Raw genomic sequence first — 13667 nt, forward strand, 5'->3', positions numbered from 1 at the left:
GGCTGAGGCAGCAGGAGGCTGAGGCAGCAGGAGGTGAGGCAGAAGGAGGTGAGGCAGAAGGAGGCGAGGCAGCAGGAGGATGAGGCAGCAGGAGGTGAGGCAGAAGGAGGTGAGGCAGAAGGAGGCGGGGCAGCAGGAGGATGAGGCAGCAGGAGGATGAGGCAGAAGGAGGATGAGGCAGAAGGAGGCGAGGCAACAGGAGGCTGAGGCAGCAGGAGGATGAGGCAGCAGGAGGATGAGGCAGCAGGAGGTGAGGCAGCAGGAGGATGAGGCAGCAGGAGGTGAGGCAGCAGAAGGTGAGGCAGCAGGAGGTGAGGCAGCAGAAGGTGAGGCAGCAGGAGGTGAGGCAGCAGGAGATGAGGCAGCAGGAGGAGAGGCAGCAGGAGGAGAGGCAGCAGGAGGATGAGGCAGCAGGAGGTGAGGCAGCAGGAGGTGAGGCAGCAGGAGGTGAGGCAGCAGGAGGATGAGGCAGCAGGAGGTGAGGCAGCTGATTGTATTCCGCCTCCTTTGACTATCCACCAGGAGGCAGCAGCCAACATCCAGTCTTCTCCTCTACCCCCTAGTGGCTGTACGAAGGTGGCATTAGAGGAGACTGAGCAGGTTAACCACCCACTCCCACCCTCAGCAGCAGAGGTACAAGTCCCAACCAATTAAGGCAAGTATGGAACAACACAGCCTCCTGCTCTATCACTGCACTTCCTCCAGGTTTGTAGTAACTTAAAAAAAATCTAATATTGTGGCAATAAAGAAAAAAGAAAGTTGCATTTATATAGCGCCTTTCATGACCTCAGGATGTCGCAAAGAGCTTTACAAACAATGAAGTACTTTTGAAGTGTAGTCACTGTTGTAACGTAGGAAACGTGGCAGCCAATTTACACATAGCAAGATCCCAGAAACAGCAATGTGATAACGACCAGATAGTCTGTTTTAGTGATGTTGGTTGAGGGCTAAATATTGGCCAGGACACCGGGGAAAATTCAACAGATCTTTTTCAAAATAGTACCACAGGATCTTTTACGTCCACCTGAGAGGGCAGACGGGGCCTCGGTTTAACATCTCATCTGAAAGACGGCACCTCTGACAGTGCAGCACTCCCTCAGTACTGCACTGGAGTGTCAGCCTAGATTTTTGTGGTCAAGTCTCTGGAGTGGGACTTGAACTCACAATCTTCTGACTCAAAGGTTACCAACTGACACTGCTTAGTTCAGCCTCCAAAATTTTGTGAAGGTTAGTGTGAGATCAATCTCACTAATTAATTTCTGATGTTCGCTGACTCTTGGTTGTACTTGAAACTCAGCTGACATGCTGCAAAGGTTAATGACTACGCGTTTTTTTTTAATCAGACGACAATTTTACTGCTGACTGGAGCCTCGTTGCCCCTTGATTTAGGAAACTCAACCCAAGACGGTGTTGAACAACTCTTGCTCACCTTAGGGTCAACAACGTCTTCGGAAAGTGTTGAAAAGTCTTTTAGACACTAAGTTCGACAAGGTCACACGGGAGGGACCTGTCCTGCTGGAGATCTGAGAATGATGCAGGGAACTTTAAAAAGTACGGCGCAAATAATCTATCATGAAAATAAACCAGCTTAAACATGATCTGCCGATAATGTTAATGTTAGCTGCTTCACGGCAGTAAGGCCTAGCAGGCATCTCCTAATTTTGCCCTGGGGCCTGGGAGGATTTTTGTTTTTTGTACCCCTGAACGCCATTTTCATAAATACAAGTCCCTACATCACAAACACAGCAATAAACAAACAAAGCATTTGCCTCAGGCATCTCGATGGGGAATCTTCCTTGCCCATCCTATCCCGCACACCATCTGTATTCCGCAGAAAAAAAACATCATCCCCCCCCCACCCCCGATCGTGGAATGTTTAATGGATGAGAAAGTAAACAATGGGAAGGACTAATTGTGCGACAGCGAGTTGTTTCTGCTTGGATAGCAACAAGACCAAATCCAGGCCACTAAAGGCAGCGGGTCAACGGAAAGGGCGTGGGGTCCTTCACAGAAACAAATAGTTTGACGTATCTGTGCAAGCTATCACAAACAGCAGCAGCCAAGCAATTTATCAACACGGAATTTAAAACAGGATAGCACAGGGGCTTTTCCCTCCTGCGGGGGTGGGGGGGTGGGGGGGGGTGGTGGAAGGGAATGCTGGACTCCTCAGGGTGCATTTACAGTACGGTTGCAGTGTTGGTGCAAAGTGGATTTGCTCAGCATCGACGCTGCAATTATAGCTAAAAATGCCCTCAATCCGGAGAGTCAAGCCTTGACCTGACACAGAAGCAAAGCAAAGGCAGACTCCTGTAGAAAAGAGGCTCGCTCTGCTTCAGTTCAAGGTCAGCCTCAACTCTGGATTCATACTGTCGGGGCAAAACAGAAGCTGCTTCCCCACAGGTGCTAAAGGCATAGGATAAATATGCCTTTAAATTGTCATTTATAAACATTTTTTTTTAATGCAAATTAACAAACATAGCTGTCGACAACCCAGTCAAAGTTCACGACTGATCCTCCCATGTTGGTTAAGAAGGCCTGTCTCCTGCTGCCCATCCCCAAATATAGTGCATTTAGTTGTGGTATTGCTCAGTGCAGCCGATGCCAGCACAAGAGTTTGCTCTGTGCCTGGGGTTTGGATAATGGCCAATGTTCTAAATTGCATGACTTCTTCATTTTGTTGTATTATTCTCCCTAAAATTTCAATTTTAAGAACTAGTTCCTAAACGCTGCTTCCACAGTCGACATCGCCCGGCTCAAGGACGACCCCTCCCCCCCCCCCCCCGCCCCCCCACCTCAACAGATACCCCACTGTCATGGAGGTCCCCTTGGCACTATATTGCTCCCATTCCACATACATCCAGATCAACAGCCCCCCATTTCTATAGACACCAACGTTTTGACACTGGAATGAATCCAGATCAATGCTTATGATATAAATGTAACAGCACAGAGCTAGTCTGTCCAACACTGAGTTGATGGACACTGAGGTTGCCTGGCAACGTGTGTCAAACAGGCAGTATCAGTTGTGCCAGTGCTCATTGTTACAGTTTGGGGCTTTTTCCTAAACCTTTATCCCGTGTAGATGGCTTGACAACAGTTTCCATAAGTCGACCGAGGTCTCCTACGAACTGAAAGCTGCTTTTTCATTCCCTGCCATATTTGGGCTAGTGTAGCTCAGTCCTAACAATTAACCTCGGTTGCAGGAAATTGTTTACTGGAGAATATGCCCGCTGCGTCGGTTGTCACTCTGGTTGATGGAAAGTATCTCACCGCCAGTGCGCTTTATGCAGGATAAGCCATGATTCTGGATTCATTTAAAATCAAAATACGCAACAGGAAAAAAAGGTGCAAGCAAATCACTAAACAGCACAATACTTGTATGGGAGAATTGGCATCGCTCCACACAGAGTTAATATATCCTTTTCAGAAAGCTGCCTTTTTAAGTTTCTTGGAATGTACCAGTCGCTTTGGACAAATCAGCTAAATCTGCTGTTGCCTTGGTTACACAGTCCACAGTCTCAAAGTGTATCTTTTGGGACAAGATGTTGTCCATATAATACGTTAGCTTCCAGGACTCATTCAGCTCAGTGCGACTTTGCCAGAATGAAAGACTAGCAGCTAGAGCTGGAATATTTATCCCGCGGAATTTTTTGACATAAAGCAATTTTTCTTTTGAAGCAGCCAAGCAAACAAAATGTTATAACTGTCTTCAAAGCTTGGTAGACGATGAACAAATAGTTTGTTACTGCTGGCTTCCTCATCAAATTAGCTTGTTTGTTTCAATAATTGGAGATTGCATTTTTGTATCAAGCCTCAGGTGAGCGCACATCTGCCTTTCTTCCCTCTGCCTGAACGGCTCTTCCTCCTCTAAATCCATAACTGTTTCCACTGACAGGAGGGTCGGTAAGCAGAGGACACAGATTTAAGGAATTGGCAAAAGAACCAGGGGGGAGATGAGGAGAATTTTTTTTTTTTTTAACGCAGCGAGTTGTTCTGATCTGGAATGCACTGCCTGAAAGGGCGGTGGAAGCAGATTCAATAATAACTTTCAACAGGGAATTGGATATTTGAAAAGGAAAAATTTGCAGGGCTATGGGGAAAGAAAGAGCAGGGGTGTGGGACCAATTGCATAGCTCTTTCAATGAGCCGGCACAGGCACGATGGGCCGAACGGCCTCCTTCTGTGCTGTTTGATTCTATGATTCTAACCATTGGAAGGTCCAATGGAAAGCCTATGCTGAGCAGTGTGGTTACAGCTAAGGCCTGCAGTTGCTGGCAACAACTGTGGCTAGATGTCTTGTAATGCAAACAAAATGCCGCAGCAAACAGCAGAAGGAAGCAATGCAGCGAAAATAATGCAGGAACTGCAGCATGGAAAGTTAAACAAGTTGCAACATGGCAGAAATCTGTCAATCACAGCTTTAAGAATCCAAGTTCTCAAGCCCACAGCAGGGAAGGCCAGAAATGTCCATTTTAAATGGGCGAGCAGTGTTAAAGGACTGAACCCCTTGTGGAATTCATCGTGGGGCCTATTTAAATAAAAACATTTCCTGAAATTAGGGGGCTTAATAAGGCCTGGGCACGCTGTTTGCAAGGCCTCGAAAAGACCTTGAAAAAGTTGGAGTCATGGAAGTTGGGCACTTGGGCCTAGTTCTGTGAGACGTGTACGCACTATCATCGAATCAGCCCTTCTCTGCTGAAAATTCTCAGCAATAACGTTTGAAGCACTGTATGAGCGGCCTTTAAATGTCCTCAAAGAATGGTATTTGTCAACGGCACCCAGAAGTATTTTCCTTTTATGAATTGAACGGTTGCTACTCATAAGACATTTCATTTGTGTACTGCAAAGGTCACAAGCTTGATGTAAAATGTTGCACTTGGCCTATCAGTCACATCAAGGAACACATCAGGACGGGATCCTGTTCCAAGTCTCTTATCTCGGGGACAAAGGCTACCCAGTAAAAAAATAAACAAAACAAAAAAATCAGAATGGATAAAATAAAACCAGTCACTAACTACAGGATCTGCACGAAACAGAGTAACAGAGGAAGAATTTGCAATGGAAACAGGAGATGGGCAAGATAGGAGACAAAATCTGACTGCAATGGTCAACTGTTACCTCTCAGGAAGGAAGGCTTTACAAATTTGCGTTTCATCCTTGAGAAGGGCCCTGCTAATCTTCTCTGTATCGTTCCGATTCTATTATATGTGCAGCAGTGGACAATGGTGGGTTAGAGCACGACAGAAATTGCCGGAAGGTATTGTTTCCGCCGATCTTCTGCTGAAGTTACGGTGGGACATTGGAAGAACCCCCATGGAAGCTCCAGGAATCTGTCATGGAGTGTGATGGCTGTTCAAGTAATTACGTGCAGCCTTATTGCAATGCACCCAGGGTTATTATGTGACTGAATGATTCCTCCATGAGTTAAAAAGAAATCACTTGAGTAGTGGCTGCTAACAAGTGAGTGAATAAAGGAAAGGAAATCAACACTGAACCAAAGAAGGAGACATCGGGATGTGCGGCCAAAGGTTTGGTCAAGGAGATGGGTTTTAAGGAGAATCATAAAGGATGACTGGGAGGTGGAGAGGCGAAGGGTTTAGAAGGGAATTGCAAAATGTGGGGCCTGGGCGGCTGAATGGTGTGGTGAACGTAGGGCGGGGGGGGGAGAGGGGGGGATACACAAGAGGGCAGAGTGAGAGGAACAGAGGGTTCGGAGGGGTTTTAGGGCTGGTGGAGGTCACAGATATAAGGGGGAGCAAGTCCAAGAAGAGATGTAAATACAAGAATGGGATGATGGGTGAATGGGACTGTGTGCAAGATAGGATGCAGAGTTTTGGATGAGCTGAAATTTATGGAGGGGGGAGCATGGGAGCCAGCCAGGAGAGCATTGGGATAGTCAAGTCTGGAGGTGACAAGGCATGGATGAGGGTTTCAGCAACAGATGAGTTCATCAGGGCAGTGTCCTAGGCCCAACCATCTTCAACTGCTTCATCAATGACCTTCCCTCCATCATAAGGTCAGAAATGGGGATGTTCGCTGATGATTGCACAGTGTTCAGTTCCATTCGCAACCCCTCAGATAATGAAGCAGTCCATGCCCGCATGCAGCAAGACCTGGACAACATCCAGGCTTGGGCAGATAAGTGGCAAGTAACATTCGCACCAGACAAGTGCCAGGCAATGACCATCTCCAACAAGAGAGAGTCTAACCACCTCCCCTTGACATTCAACGGCATTACCATCGCCGAATCCCCCACCATCAACATCCTGGGGGTCTTCATTGACCAGAAACTTAACTGTACCAGCCACATAAATGCTATGGCTACAAGAGCAGGTCAGAGGCTGGGTATTCTGTGGCGAGTGACTCACCTCCTGATTCCCCAAAGCCTTTCCACCATCTACAATTCTCAGGAGTGTGATGGAATACTCTCCACTTGCCTGGATGAGTGCAGCTCCAACACTCAAGAAGCTCAACACCATCCAGGACAAAGCAGCCCGCTCGATTGGCACCCCATCAACCCTAAACATTCACTCCCTTCACCACCGGCGCACTGTGGCTGTAGTGTGTACCATCTACAGGATGCACTGCAGCAACTCGCCAAGGCTTCTTCGACAGCACCTCCCAAACCCGCGACCTCTACCACCTAGAAGGACAAGGGCAGCAGGCACGTGGGAACACCACCATCTGTATGTTCCCCTCCAAGTCACACACCATCCCGACTTGGAAATACATCGCTGTTCTTTCATCGTCGCTGGGTCAAAATCCTGGAGCTCCCTACCTAACAGCACTGTGGGAGAACCTTCACCACACGGACTGCAGCGGTTCAAGAAGGCGGCTCACCACCACCTTCTCAAGGGCAATTAGGGATGGGCAATAAATGCCGGCCTCGCCAGCGACGCCCACATCCCATGAACGGGTTGAGAGGCCTGCAGCTGTTTTGCTTGTCCTGGCACTCCCCTCAGACCCATTGGATGGACGAGGAGTAAGCTGATGAGGCAGGGCCCAGGAATTTCCCTGGCAACTGAGCTTATGCCTACAGGCCCAAGTACGCCCGTTCAAGAAAGCCCCAGAAATCCCAGGGCAGTGTAGTGGGGGTGGAGGGCTGATTTGCAGGAACGATTTTCATTTTCCTCTCTGCAGCACCTAGGAACGGATACTGTGATGAGGAACACCGGCCCTCGTGTGTTTAGTGTTTTGCTCAATTCCAGAAAGGGGGTAGAGATAACCGACAAAAATAGAGCCATTGATGATAATTTACAACACATTAAGAGCAGAGTGATGAAGGTTTGCATTCAGAAGTCACAGGGCAAATTCTGCAATTATCTTACTCCCATTATCTTTTTAACCCTATCCAAAGTTTCAACTGTAGGGTCAACAGTCAAACTCATTCCATCTCAGAAACAAAGGGGGCTTTAACTTCCCACTTCTCTCTCGTCAGATGGCCCCATGTTTTCTTTGTACAGATATGCTGAGGACATCCTGTAGATTACCGTCGGTGATGTTTTTAATGCTGCCACACAATACTTTGATTCTTCACGTGTTTAAAAGCTGAAAACATCTCCTGTCCCATATAAATGCCCATAAAAGATTTGACCTATCCACCCTGTTGAGTAGCTCAGGGGAACAGGATTCATTCAGGTCTGCTTTGCTCATTTCAAAGGAGACTTAATCACTTTGGATCAAGCAAAGCCATTCGGTTCTGTAGGCCTCGCAAATAAAAAACAGACAATACGTTTGCGATTGCAGATCTGCCTCACTTCATATGTTCATTAAGTCATCCCTAGTAGTACCTTCCCTCTCTACCTCACATGATCATTTAAAAAATGGGTTTCTTCCTCTCTAACGCGCCCCGCATCGTGCACCATTTCTCTATCGAGGGAGGTGGGGGGGTGAGGAACATTAGCAATCTGCTTCTGGGCCTCTGGGTACGCTCCTTTAAATGAGCTGGTGGGAGTGTGCCACACTAATGCTGGCTAATTTGTTTTCTGGCCTTCCCTCACTCACATGGTTGGGAGAGAGGGGGACAGGAAGAGGGGAGAGAGAAAGAGAAGCATGTCTTGCCTCACCCTCCTAGACTGAACCCACCATGCGAGCAATCTCATGTGGCCATTGACACAATGTGTTAGCGTTTTGGTGGCCTGCACCCCTCCGTGGTGCAGGCCACCAAAACGCTAACACATTGTGTCAATGAGCACCCAGGTCTGTGAGCTCAAACTTCTCCTATTGTAGAGCTTGCTGGGTGTTATCAGTAGAGTGGTAATATTTCACGTTTCTTTCTTACTTGGAAAATGCAACAGGGTGTATAAAGCTATTTACAATGAATGTGATACAAAGGGACTGTAGAATTAATTCCACTTACTCGCTTTTTAGGCAGCAAAATTTTTGCCCTCAAATGTCTCCAAAACATGAAATATCAGTCAGTTCCACAATTTTATGACCTCCGGTATATTATGAAACTGAGGCTCAAACTGAGACACTTGTACAACTGAGTGCCAAGGCCTCACAATGACTTTATCCAGGCCCTGCATCTCACAATGTTACCCAGACCGTGCACCACATTGTTCCACATTTCTTTAATGGTTTCTGTAACCTCTAGCCAACAGATGGATCAAGCATTGTGGGATTGTTCTTCCCAGCTGTGAAGAACTGCAAAGCACATGACCTTTAGCAAAGAGACATCCTTGAATGAGGCCAAATCCCCAGCTACCAATCGCAGTATTCTGCTTAGTGTTTTAACAGGAGACTCCACACGAACAACGCCATTTGTTCTGTGGTAACCAATCCAGTTGAGTGGCTAATCTAGTTTGCAATAGAGAACTGGCTCATTTTTGGAGACCATCATCTCATTAAAAGTGTGTCAAGTTGGTTCAGTGGCAACGCTCTTGCCCGTGAGTTAGAAGGTCATGGGTTCAAGCCCCACTCCAGAGACTCAAGCACATAATCTCGGCCGACACTTCAGTCCAGTACTGAAGAATGTTGCGTTACTGTTTTCTTTTGGATGAGATGTTAAGGCGAGGCCCCCTTTGACTCTTCAGGTGGCTGTAAAAGATCTTATAGCATTATTCAAAGAAGAGCTGGGGAGTTCTCTTGGTGTCTGGGACAATATTCATCCCTCAATGAACACCACCAAAACAGATTGACCTTCGGACTTTCTAAGCTGCTCGGCCGGAAGTGCGGCGGAAAACATGTTTACGCCGTCAATGGGATTTCGCCATACTTCCGGCAAAGCTACGGCAGCGCAGCAGATAGTCCGAGAAAATTCAGGATATAACTAGTCGACTATATCATTTGTGTTTGTGGGATCTTGCTGCTGTGTTTGTCTAAAACAATAGTGACTACACCTCAACAAGTAATTCATTGGCTGTGAAGCGCTGAGGGACACCTCAAGGACGTGTAAGGTGCTATATAAATGCAATTTTTTTTCTTTCTTTCTCCCAACCCTGTCTGAGCAACTACACGGCCAAACTTCGTCGCTCAAGCACTTGTGTGGGTGAATTCAGCAACAGACTAGTTACCAGACTAATGGTCCTTTGGTTCCAATCCTGTTCTTCTACTGAATATTCGGTATTGAAAGTGGAAAGCAGCCTCTTGCAGATGCTTAGATTTTACCTGAGCAGAGAATCCAGCAATCACATGGTTAAATCTTAGTGCCTCCACATATTGGACAGATGACAGCTGGGATGTCCGTGCCAGGGTAAGGTTTAAGATCAGCAAAATCTTCAAAGGGAACGCTCTTTATTTGGAGTGGTTAAATAAGAGGTTCCACTCTTTCCTTCATGGGTTAAGAGTTTGCGACAGTCAAAGACTACAAACACTGGCGGATAAAAATAAAACACAAACATTACAATTTAGCACCTTTCATAAATCAACGAACCAGGGAGAAAAGTAGCATTTACTCTTCAGCCAGTGATTAGCTGGCACCAGGATGTTACTCCAGCTCCAAATTACAGAGAGGAGCAGAGCCATCAATCAGAACCCAAACACCACCATCAACTAGACAAACAAAAGGAGGAGAGTCAGAGGAGATCAGCACATAGATCCACATTCAAAATGGTTTCCGGGCAATTCAACAGGTAAGGCCTGATATGATGATATAATAATGTCAAAATTATAATTCACTTTAGGAACATAGGAACAGGAGTAGCCACTCAGCCCCTCGAGCCTGCCTTGCCATTCAATTAGATCATGGTCGATCTGTACCTCAACTCCATTTACCTACCTTAGCTCCGTATCCCTTGATAACCTTACCTAACGAAAATCTTAGTTACTGATTTAGGATTGTAAAATTATCTGTAAAGAAATATCAAGTCTAGACAGCTTATTATATTAAATATTGACTCCTTAAATTATATTAAAACAAAACAGCAGCACTCAAGGAATGTGCAGGGCTGGGGGAATCATGATGTCAAGTTAAGTTTTCCCACAAACTTTGTGAGTTTGCCTTGTTGATTGATGATTGATCTTAAGCTCTGATTTTTTTTAGGGTAGACTATAATTACTGACGTGAGGTAATCCGGTTGAAACGGTAATATGCGTACAGGCAAACTGAAAGAGCAATTCATCTTTTATTCCAGCTCAAGAAAATTTGTGTCTCTGAACTCCCCCAGGAAACTCTCCATCAAACATACTTATGTCCCACCTCCTGCAGAATTCCTTTACTCATGCTGGCTTCCACTTATCTGCAATGATATCAGATTATGAGTGGTTTTGATAGAGTAAATAAGGGAAAACTGTTTCCACTGGCGGGTGGGTCGGTAACCAAAGGACACAGATTTAAGATAATTGGCAAAGTAACCAGAGGGGAGACGAGGAGAAATATTTTTACGCAGCGAGTTGTTATGATCTGGAATGCACAACCTGAAAGAGTGGTGAAAAGTGGTGAATTTTCAAAAGGGAATTGGATATATACTTGAAAAGGAAAAAAATGCCAGACTGTGGGGTAAGAGCGGGGGAGTGGAATTAATTCGATAGCTCTTTCAAAGAACCAGCAGAGGCACAATAGCCAAATGGCCTCCTTCTGTGCTGTAAGATTCTATGATTAGCTATCTTGGCGCTGATTCTATTAATGCAGCTGAAGGCTTGAAAGGCATCTATCTCAAATATTTTCATAAGGTCTTTATTTAAAACAAAAGTTCCACAAATGTAAAATGAAGACAATATATTGGTTAAAAAAAAAGGAAAAAAGATTTGTTTCCTCCTTCTAGATTCTAAGTTATTTTGTCTTCCTGCCACCCTTTCAGACAAGATTTTATCCCTTTTTCTGCCCTTCTTTCTCATGAGTAGTGCCCAGATGAGAGGGTGGGTGGATGCCCAGGCTACAGCCAAAGTTGCTCTGGAACCAGCCAAGGAGAGATGCACATAAGTGGCCTGGAAGTGAGCCCCACCCATTTAGCTCACTTCCTCTGGGGTAGTGGCTGACGGCGGCCAGGTGGTACAGCTGAGATCAGGAACAACGCGCAGGAGATTGTGGGTACAAGCCTGCGCCCTGTGGCGCCCATTTTAATCCACTCCTATGGATCAGCTCTCATGCGCACACACAGAATCTCTTGGAGCTGGAATTCAGTAAACGTTTTCCCAAGTATCTGCCTGTGCTGCTCCTAAGGATGCAGGAAAGGCTTTTCCTGACAGCGAAAACAGAAACCAGGAAATAGCCACATGAGGTAAGATGTTCGAGAAGCTGCAACCTGCCACTCTATGCGGCAATGATGCTGCAGAAAAACTCAGTCATCAGGACCTTCACCATCTTAATTACTAGTTTTGGAAACAAAGCCAATATGAGCTTCCAGAACAATACTTCCTTGGTCATTTTCTCACTATAATGGGCCTACCTTCATGACTATGCTAATGCTCTACCTTAGATTTACTCTACTCGTGGTCCATTTCTGGCAGTTCAAATTTTGGAATTGCTGAGGGGTACCATTCTTACAGGCGAGATAAATAGAATTGTAAATGGCAGAAAGGAGCTTTCCGCCAGCTTAGTGAGCAGAACGAAAGAACTAGCATTTTTATCGCGCCTTTCACAGCCACAGGATGTCCCAAAGCGCTACACAGCCTAGTTTTGAAGTGTAGTCACTGTTGTAATGTAGGGAAACGCAGCAGCCAAAATTGCACGTGGCAGGATAACCCACAAATATTGAAGAGATAAATGACCAGATCATCTGTTTTAGTGACCGAGGTTGAGGGGTAAGTATTTGCCAGGACACCGGGGAAAATTCCCTGCTCTTCCTCACATAATGCCATGGGATCCTTTATGTCCATCTGAGAGGGCAGATGATGCCTCGGTTTAACATCTCATCCAACACTACCCTCAGTACTGCACAGAAAGTGTCAGCCTAGATTATGTGCTCAGGTCTCTGGAGTCGGGCTTGAACCTTCTCACTCAGAGGCGAGAGTGCTACCAACTGAGCCACGGCTGACATGGAGCGACAGCACTGCCTGCTGAAGACTAGAAGGTCTCACATTCAATTCCTGACCTGTGCTAACTTAGCTGATCCCAGCCAGCATAGTAGATGTGGCCCTATAACTGGCCTCTGGGCCCGAGGGCTTGGAGGGTGCAATCAGACAGGGCTTCTGCTCCTAATCACTCCTGGAAGTACACACTTGTGGATGTTCAATGAGAACAGGATCGCATTCGGCTGCGATGCTCCTCATGGTGGGATAACATGCTTGTGCTCCCTGTTTCACCTTACTACTGAAAAACTGCTCGTTGTTGGGGGGCGGGGGAGGGAGGCCTGCAGCACCACAGTGCAACAAAATGAAGGGAGAAAATTGGAACAAAAACTCAATGCTCAGCCCACTTGGGCCCCCATAGAGCCTCGTCACCTTGAACAATCTTGCAAGGACACCTGTGAGCTCTCATGGTGCCAAATCTGAAAGCACAGAAAGGACACAATAACCAGTTCTAGATCAGTGGCAAAGATAGAACTGCCTTGTATCACACACTCGATATCCATTGCAAACAATGGCGGCACATGAGAGATGTGATCAAATTAGCTACATCTTGTTTTTTTTAAACAAAAAAAAATAACTTTCCATTCACCATTTGGTTTGGACAAAAAGGCCCTTTTACAACAAAAAGTTCCCTAACTGATCCAATTTATTCAAATTTAAGGTTGGCCTTTTCAGTAAAAATTCCCAACTTCCTGGGAGTCATTAATCATAGCATTTCATTCTGTCCCCTGCTTCTGTGTTGTGTGTCAGAGCTTGAATCGACCATTAATTAAAACCTGGAGGGAAAAAAAAGAGACAGGCCCAGAGGACGAAAGCTTCACCGTCCTCTCTCATTTGCCGTCCTTCAGAAGCGCTGAAGCATTAAATCAAAGTTTCTTTTTTTTTAAAAGCTAAAAAAAAATAACCTCATTCGAGCAGGTTTGGTCATAATAAAATCTATTGTGAGTTGGGCAAACTAGAGACTCAGTCACAATCCCAGCTTTGTGACAGTCTGGCACTCGCAGAATACATTAGATGTCTGCAGGTTAGCAAACATTATGGTGCCCTGCAGAGAGCAACACGGACGGGTACAGTAGCACCACTATGCACACCAGCATTGATCAAATCGCTAACAACAGATAAAAGATCAATTTTACTCCGATTTCACTTCAGCTCTTCAAAGCGTGCTTTCACTGCACAAGAGAGTTTCCTCCAACACAGACGTTCTAATAATAAGC

General features: G+C 46.0%; 1 protein-coding gene and 1 pseudogene across 6 annotated transcripts in view; both read right to left on the reverse strand.

Moving 5' to 3' along the window:
- Positions 1-13667, reverse strand: part of LOC137327844 (potassium voltage-gated channel subfamily KQT member 1) — a 699654-nt gene that overhangs the window by 276075 nt on the left and 409912 nt on the right. The window lies entirely within an intron of this gene.
- LOC137330633 (U6 spliceosomal RNA) lies at positions 5121-5221 on the reverse strand (annotated as a pseudogene).

The sequence above is a fragment of the Heptranchias perlo genome, chromosome 12 (genome assembly GCF_035084215.1).
Source record: "Heptranchias perlo isolate sHepPer1 chromosome 12, sHepPer1.hap1, whole genome shotgun sequence".
Lineage (NCBI taxonomy): Eukaryota > Metazoa > Chordata > Chondrichthyes > Hexanchiformes > Hexanchidae > Heptranchias > Heptranchias perlo.